This window comes from Anser cygnoides, chromosome 2, assembly GCF_040182565.1.
Source record: "Anser cygnoides isolate HZ-2024a breed goose chromosome 2, Taihu_goose_T2T_genome, whole genome shotgun sequence".
Taxonomy (NCBI): domain Eukaryota; kingdom Metazoa; phylum Chordata; class Aves; order Anseriformes; family Anatidae; genus Anser; species Anser cygnoides.
This window is the reverse complement of record NC_089874.1, coordinates 108,395,452-108,404,291: the sequence shown is the minus strand read 5'-3', so window position 1 is coordinate 108,404,291 and position 8,840 is coordinate 108,395,452. Positions and strand designations below refer to the sequence as shown.

The 8,840-nt window shown below is 40.2% G+C and overlaps 1 long non-coding RNA gene across 2 annotated transcripts; it reads left to right on the top strand.

The window, feature by feature from the left end:
* Positions 1-647: 647 nt before the first annotated feature.
* Positions 648-6,368, top strand: LOC125184446 (uncharacterized). Of its 2 annotated transcripts, none has more exons than XR_007168447.2 (3): positions 648-1,424; positions 3,078-3,189; positions 5,158-6,368. It is a non-coding gene; the product is annotated as an uncharacterized lncRNA (long non-coding RNA). The 2 variants fall into 2 exon arrangements; XR_007168448.2 differs by lacking the exon at positions 5,158-6,368 and adding an exon at positions 4,585-5,151.
* Positions 6,369-8,840: the final 2,472 nt, after the last annotated feature.

Genomic DNA, 8,840 nt, shown 5'->3' with positions numbered 1-8,840 from the left:
GGGGTGAGCAAACAGTGCACCAAGAACAACTGCAAATAAAAAACTGCATCCTGCCCTACCCAGTGAATGGAGCTCTCCTGCACAGGGGCTGGTTAAGAGGCCAAGCAGTGTACCCTGCCCTTGGAGAAATGCAGCCAACTGGTTTGGGGACACAGCCAGATCCACATAACTGCTTGTGGTATTTGGCTGCAAGCTCTGAAGGGCTGCACAATGCTTCATTCTTAATTTTGCAAGTAGAGCACTATATAGCCCTCTTCTGCATTGCTCCCTGAGATGCCTGCTTGTGACTGCTCATTCTAGGTAGATGTCATTATAGACACTCTAAGGTATTCTTTCTATCAGTTTATATAAAAAAAAAAAAATCAGACTTTTCTGTAGAATGGGTTACTCTCTGATTTATAGTGAAAATGAAATGAAATGAGATTTGTGCACTAAATGAAATGAAGCAAGGAACTTTGGGATACTCATGATAGGTGATGGCAGAGTGCAACTTCATATTTTACTGAAGTCCAAGGATACAGAAAACATATTTCCTTAAGAGAGGAAATAAACTGCCCTCTGATGTAAAAGGCATCCCAACACCAACAATAAGGGTATTAGATTCACAAGCAGGGTCATATTATATGTGTGAGATGATATAACAGACACTGAAGACCTGTTTTCTGCTGTGCCAGAGTCCCATTCACTCTGCAGAGGTGGGGTTAGCAGCTGCTGTGTGCACTCACATGCAGCAACAAGGACACCAAAGAACTTCTGATGTCTTTCAGTATTATCTTAATGGGATCTTTTGCCATAGAGGAGGTAGAGCATTCTCTAACAAAAAAATATTTAAATTAATACAATGTAGATATTTATTTTATTACATTTTGGAGGAGACAGGGAAGGAGGGAAATTCTCAGATGTAAATCTCCAATTGGTGCCCTCACCCTTATTTTCATATCTTCACTCTTTTCTCGTTCTGAGCACACAAAATCACTTGAAACCCACCCGTCAGAAACAAGTTGATGGCAAGCTTCAGAAACAATATACTTTTCTAAAGCAAAGCAATCTTACTGCTCACAAATTCAGTTACCGTTCTTCAGTGAAACAGCCAGAAGGATCAGCAGTGCCAATAAATTGTAGCAGACATGCCATAAAAATCCCTTATGCACTTAACAGCCAATACGCTGTACATATTAAAAGTGACTTTATCAGTGATAAATCCAAGCATCAAAACACAAATATAATATTAGCTATAACAAATGGAGGTATTACTGTGAAAGCAGTTATGACATCACAGTGACTATGTGTTAATCACTGAAGAGTATTCAGCTCAATAGTAATATTTTTTGGCCACACCCTAAGCAACTGAATACCTCCAAAAGTAGGCTTTGTACCCATAGAATGTCTGAAACTCGTGGGAGAAGCAGAGAAACTCTGGTCTAGTAAGCTTTTAATCGTGGGAACAGTCTTATATGTTTTTATGGCAATATTCATACAAGTAATATTATAGCTTATTAATATTTGCAAGGTAAAGATTAAAAGCACTTCTGCTGTGGTGGCAGTTAATTAGTGTGAACTGTATGAAGCCAACCAGAAACGAGCATCTATACAAGACTAACAAACAGTACCCTGATTGATGTACATTGGCAGGGCTGATAACAAGCTCCCACAGACAGGTGAACACAAGGCCAAAGTACTCCTTCTAGTCAGGATTAGAAGAGTGTGGAAAAAATTGAAACCTTTTTTTAAAAGACACAAAGTACTTTAAATGTCATGGAAATCTAGAGAATTTATTAATGAACTGTATTAATACACACATTCACTTGTCTCAATCCGAACTATTGATCTTTGTTTGTTGGCCACTTCTTCTGAATAAAAAGATCCATCTTCCTCTAAGAATATGTCCTCAGTCATCTTTACTCCTTTGTTCCCATTATATTTTAATTATTATTTTTTTCAGTGTCCGTAAACAAACCAAGAACATAGACTCATTGTGGTGCATACCACACAGACATATGCTAACATAAAGTATTGCCCTTACACTACTCAGCTTATGCAAAAAATAAGAAATTAGATACATATGTCCATTACACAAATGCCCTTATGCACCAACATAGATACAGTCATAAGAAGAGGGACATATTTTACAAAGCAACCGGGAGGGAACATGCCAAGTTAATATCTCAGAACATATGTGAGCTGATGTAGTTTCAAAATAGCTGTAATATTTTCCATTGTATTTGTCAAAAAAATGTTCTTATGATTGTACCTAGGGCTTGAATACAAATAAGTAGATCAGCTTTCACACACTGCCAGATAACTTCGAGATCAGTTCAGCTCTTGCCATAAAAGCAGCAAAAGCTGTTCCAATATCAATAATATTTTCCTGTTTTAATAATCATTATATTTGCTCATACATGCTTTGATTTTACCTTTCATGAATCTGGTACAATAAGCTGTACATTTATATGAAAATGAATAGCCAAGGGAAAAGGTTATTTCCTTTGGCTCAGGCCTCCCTCTTGCTGGGCTGGGCAGAACTATTCTTGACCCAGTTTTATAGGTTTCACAGTTGGCTGACCCATTCATTGTCAACTGATACGGATGTTAGCTCAAAATTGTCCTAGCAACCATGCAAGCACACAAGATCTGAAGGAACTCCAGCATTTCAGCATTTGAGATCTCCCATTCAGTGTGAGTTAGGCAAGTGCAGCTGAGAACATTAGCTGGTATGGAGTAAGTAACAAGTTGCTTTTGCAAAAAGGTCACTAGCTCAGTGGGCTAAAACATGGTTCACAGCATGCTGCAAATGACAGCCTAATTAATTAAACTGTCTAAAGAGCGTGTGTCCAATCCAGACATCGTGCATTGTCTCCTCACAACTGAAGAAAGCAGAACATATGAGACCATCTTGAAGTGTGAGCACATGGAGACAAGGTGCTCTCCTTCCAGTAGCAAATTATAGGGTTTGTGCAGGTTCTCAAAAGTTGAAAGCCTCCAAGAACAGCCATGGTAAACGTGATACCTCCCAAGAATCCACAGATTCAGCGTGCTGCTAACTACTTGACCCTCACTTCCCTACTTTTTAACTTTAGGTAACAACAGGAGCCAATGATGTCACGCTTCATGAAGTGCATCAAACCCAGGTTTAAGAGGAAGTATTGCTGTAAATCATTTTGGGTCTAAAAGGAAACATGCAATAATGTGGTAAGTAAAGTTCAGTAATACAGTAAAATCCCTGCACACAGACCCCAAAGTGGCTTAGAATTACCATGCCAGTTTTAATCTGAAGATCAAGGTACAGTAAGAAAATGGAAGTTTCAACTTATTTAAATGTGTTTGCCAAGTAGAAAAAATATCAGAAAAAGATTTAAGGAATAATAGCTTGTGCTGGAAAAACTCTCTTAGCTTCATTACTTGGTCAAGAGTTTATAGGTGTTATTCTGGTAATTCTTGTAAAAGCTTCTTAATCATATTGTATTATCTGAGCTACTTTTATTAGTCAACTTTTATTAATTTTTTAATTGATTACATGTATTTTTTTGTCCTGTTCCCTATTTTATATGTTCTTGACTATCATCCTGCTCTTCCATCAGAGCAGTTTAGGTAGAGCCAAAGTTCAATTTGTGACTTGTTTATTCTTCATTAAAAAAAAAAAAAAAGGCAATTTTACCAAAGCCAGCAACAATGTTACAGAGACCATTGAGTGCATTGGCAAATCAGACAATCAGACAAAAGCGTTGTTGTCAAGCCTTAACTCTTGCCAAATATTGGGAGTGCAGTTAATTGCTTTGTTATTTATATGCTTTACTTACTAATATGTTGTACATTGCTATCCCCCCTAAAGGAGCAAGCAAATACAATCAATTCTAACATAAATAAATCGGGTGAACAGAGGTAAGTAGTGCCCCAGGGTTGTATGTGCAAGAAGCAAGCATACCTATCACAGCTTCTTCCAAAAACTTCTTCCAAAAAATCCAAGTAGCATTGGCAGAGCTGAATTTTGCCACACAAGAGTGGACAAACTATCTATCCCCATTCAAAGGCAAGGGTAAAATGGGTAACTGCTGTTCATGGCTCAGTCTAGTTACTACTTTCAGCTGTCAGGTTTTCGGTTGGTTGGTTGTTTTTGTTTGATTGGTTGTTTTTTGTGTGTGTGTGTAGCTAGTCTAGGTAAACATATCTAGGTAAACAGTCTAGGTAAAATTTGAACTTTAGTTGAAGTCACAAAAGGAGATTTTACCAGTATTTCATGAACTGAGCTCAGAGAGCTGATTATCTTAACAGTCCAGCAAAAAAACATGGAGTAAACAAGAAGTTGAGGAGGCTGTTTTAAGTGTTCATTTGCATACTTGGAGATACAGCAGAGATGAGTTGGTCTGGGGACCAAATTGCCCTCACAGATGTCTCCCCAATATCAGATACAAAATTTGGCCTTTGAGTTGCCACCTGTAACACATTCTTCAGCTTCTCAAGTGGCAACATAATCTCAATCCTATCTACAAAACACAACAAAAGAAAGTAAGAAGGAGGAGTTCAAACAAACTTATGCACCACTATAGTAATAGGAAAACTTCTCCATCAACCTTATTTCCCCTGCAGGCTGTGATGGTGCATTCCAGGCTGGGGTAGAGCTCACAGAACAAAGATTCAAGCACTGCCTGGATAGTTTCCTGCAAACTCTAATTTCTCTTGTTCTTCACAGAAATGGGAATTAAATTAAATATAGGTTAAAAAAAAAAAAAAACACTTTAAAATTGTAAACAAATACAAGAAATACGTGAATTGAAAAAGTGATTTAATACATTTTTGCTGTGTGATATCTAAACACATCTGGCAATCCACCTAGCATTCTATGGACAAATTATAGTTTTTCCTTAGTTTAAGTATGTGTGACACTATATACAGGTTGGTACTCATAGATTTGGAGGAAAACTCATATATAAAAATCCTTATAAAACCAACTACTCTGAAAAGTTGTATTTACCTTTACCATGGTATTCCTGTTATTCTCTATATTTAGAAGGAGAAATTCCAAACCTAGCATAGGAAATCTAACTATGACAGGTCTTAGAGAGTCCAATTTTAAATGGCATTCACAGCACTCGTTTTATCTTTTTTAAAGTCTGTTACTGCGCTCTACAAGACGTGCCAATTTCATTATTTATCTTGCAGGATTGCCTACCCATGTCAGACATCAAGCAAGGCGCTACTGTGTTAGACACTGCTCCAACACAGAGCAAATAGATGGTTCCTATCCTCAGTCTTACTATTCAAGTAGCTGGAATGAGAATAATACAGATTGCTATAACAAGCAGTGTCGGATGTATATGGGTCATCTGTCCACTGAAGCCAATGAGATTATATATTGAAACCCATAATAAGAAAATTCTGTTGCTGCTTTCATATAGAGCTTCTGAGTCAGTATTTGCCATCTAACCAGCAAAGCTTGCAGTTAACAGTTTCCAGTTTGTGACTGACAAATTGGATCCTTTCACTCCACATCTGTTGAGTTAAATGCTCTCAGTTTCACCTGTGGGGACCAGTTGTTTATTGGCAATGGTGTGCTTGGCTAGTACGTAATATATGAAACAAAATATTGTCCTTGCATTGAGGAGGCCGGAATCAAAACAGACAGATCTAAAAAGATGGTATCCAGTGGAAAGTCCAGGGATTATTTGTTTAAATTGTTACATTCTTGAAATCAAAGTTGCATTTCACCGTGGATGATGACTACTACACAGTAACTGATGATGCAATTTTGCTAAAACTTTAATAAATGTTGAATGTGGTAGAGTAAATGTGTGTTTATTCTATAACATCAAATTAAACTATTTTCTAGATTATAAAGGTTTGCATAATGCACTTTAAGATTAATCACATGCTGGTATTCCAAACGATTCTTAAGCGGGCCTCCACCCTTTAAGTCCATGCACGGTGACACACTTTAAAGCACATGTTCTGTATTCCTATAGTCTTAACACGTCTATTTTTGTTGTGGTTTAACCCTGGTAGCAGCTAAGCCCTACACAGCAGTTTGCTCTTCCCACCCATTGAAATGGGTAAGAGAATCAGAAGGGTAAAAGAGAAAACTCACCTTATAAAAAAGATGGAGAGAAACCTTTTGCTTGGGCAGATAACAACAGAACAAGGGGGAAAGGTTTTAAACTGAAAGAGGGGAGATTTAGGTTAGATGTTAGGAGGAAATTCTTCACTCAGAGGGTGGTGAGGCCCTGGACCAGGTTGCCCAGAGAAGTTCTGGATGCCCCATCCCTGGAGGTGTTCAAGGCCAGGTTGGATGAGTCCCTTGGACACCTGATCTAGTGGGTGGCACCCCTGCCCATGGCAGGTGATTGGAACTAGGTGATCTTTATGGTCCCTTCCAATTCAAGCCATTCTATGATACTGTGATTCTATCACTAGTGGACTAGAACAGTGAGAAACTAAAAAAAAAAAAAAAAAAAACTACCAAGCAACAACAACAAAAAAAACTAAAAACACCTTTCGCCCATCCACCCTCTTCTACCTCCTCCCCCCAAGCAGCACAGGAGAATGGGGGCTGCGGTCAGTCCCTAACACTTCTTCTCCGCCACTCCTTCACAGTCACTCTCTGCCCCTGCTCCCCATGGGGTCCCTCCCACGGGATGCCGTCCTGCCCGAACTGAGCCTGCGGGGGCTGCCCACAGGTAGCAGCTCTTCAAGAACTGCTCCCACACGGCTCCGTACCACGGGGTCCATCCCCCAGGAGCAAACTGCTCCAGCACGGGTCCCCCACGGGCGGCAGCTCCCCCCAGACCCCCTGCTCCTGCGTGGGCTCCTCTCCACGGGCTGCAGCTCCGGCCCGGGGCCTGCTCCTGCGGGGGCTCTCCATGGGCCGCAGCCTCCTCCAGGCCACCTCCACCTGCTCCACCGGGGGCTCCTCCACGGGCTGCAGCGTGGAGATCTGCTCCGTGTGGGACCCGTGGGCTGCAGGGGGACAGCCTGCTCCACCAGGGGCCTCTCCACAGGCCGCAGGGGAACTGCTGCTGCCTGCCTGGAGCACCTCCTGCCCTCCTGCTGCACTGACCTTGGGGTTTGCAGGGCTGCTTCTCACTCCTCACTCTCCCAGCTGCTGTTGCCCAGGTGGCTTTTTTCCCCCTTTCTTCAATCTGCTCTCATACGAAGCCCACCCAGCATCACTCACTGGCTCGGCTCTGGCCAGCAGCAGGTCCCTTCTGGAGCCAGCTGGAGCTGGCTCTGATCTGACATGGGGCAGCTGCTGGGCTCTGCTCACAGAGGCCACCCCTGTAGGCCCCTGCTACCAAAACCTTGCCATGTGAACCCAATACAGTCATATTTGAAAACATTTCTGGAAAAAGTAAGAAAGCTGGTGTTCCTTTTGCTGGGGTACCACATTTTCATACTTTCAATAAGAGAGCCATTTCAAATTGCAAGCGCTATTACATTGATCTGTGAACGTTCTGCATTCTTATTATTCCTCACATTTTGTTGCTCTTTGATATTTGAGTATATCAGTAGCAGTCAGGTCTCAATGTATTCTTCTCCCAAGCGTGTAAGAAGTCCATAGCACAAGCAGAAAAAGACTCCCAAAACTTAATATGAACATCCTGAGCCTCCACTAGTATCAGTGACATCTGACAGTGGTTTTCTGTGCAAGATGTTCCTCCCTTTTTGAAAAGTTACCTGTTTTGGGGAGAGATTGTATTCTGTTGGCAGAAATAAATCCTTTTGGCTTTCCACCCTTGCTGAAAATAATAGAGAAGAAACTAGAGATGTAGTTGGGAATTGTGACATTACTGAATAGCCAGAAATACTGCAGAAACAAACAATACAGGACCAATTAGCCCTCTGATATCAACAGTAAATTTATCCCATGCTGAATGTGGTTAGAAGGACAACTTGCAGTCGGAGTGAGCAAATTCTTACTGTTCCATTGTGGGATTTAGAAGTAACACATTTTTTTAGATTTTTAATTTCAGTATTGATAACTCCTAATTAAAAATAAGCACAGTGATACCCTTGGAGGAAGTTTGCATGTGGCTGCAAAACACATATGAGTACAAGTCTGAAGAAACTTGTTTTATCTAAGGTCTAAGTGAACAACAAGCAACACAGTTAGGACAAGCACAGAAAGAGGAGAGAATCACAAAAGGATGCCTCTGCCTTTTTCTTTGTAAGCCAAACAGCACCAGCATCACCACATCTTACAGACAGGAATAGCTTTATGTTAGTTATGAGGGAAAACTATGGTGTTGTTTCCTTAAATCTGATGTATCCAGCAGACTGCTGAATCTTGGATTTCTCTGTCTACTTTCTCTAAATCTACAGGTGAATCACAGGTCTCTCCACTGGCCTCCAGAAAATACGTATTCTTTATCTTCCTTTTCACCTCTGTTTTATCTACTGGCCTTTTGGTAACACCATTCTAAGAGGTTAATGTATTCATCACTCTGATGAAAAAATGACCAGGTGACATAACTACAAAAGAGTACAAACCAGACTTAAGTCTACAAGTCTAAGACATTCACATTTCCAAAATTTGGTGCTGTCCAAAAATGGCTGGAACATGGCTATTCTGACCATGCTTTTAAAACCAAATCAGTGTATTATATTCAAAAGACTCTATCCTGTCATCTTCTACTATAGAAATTTTTATGTAGAAGTCATAGATCAAGAAAGAAGCAAATAAGGTTGTGACTGTGTATTGAGCTATTTAAGTTATTAATGTTAAACTGTCAACCGTTTCATCAATGATAGTTAAAAACGTTAAACTGTAGTTTGTAGGTATTTCGTTAAATAAATCTTACTTCTGATATCAACTGTTTGAACTTTTCTGATTACTGCATTTTTATAAGCTG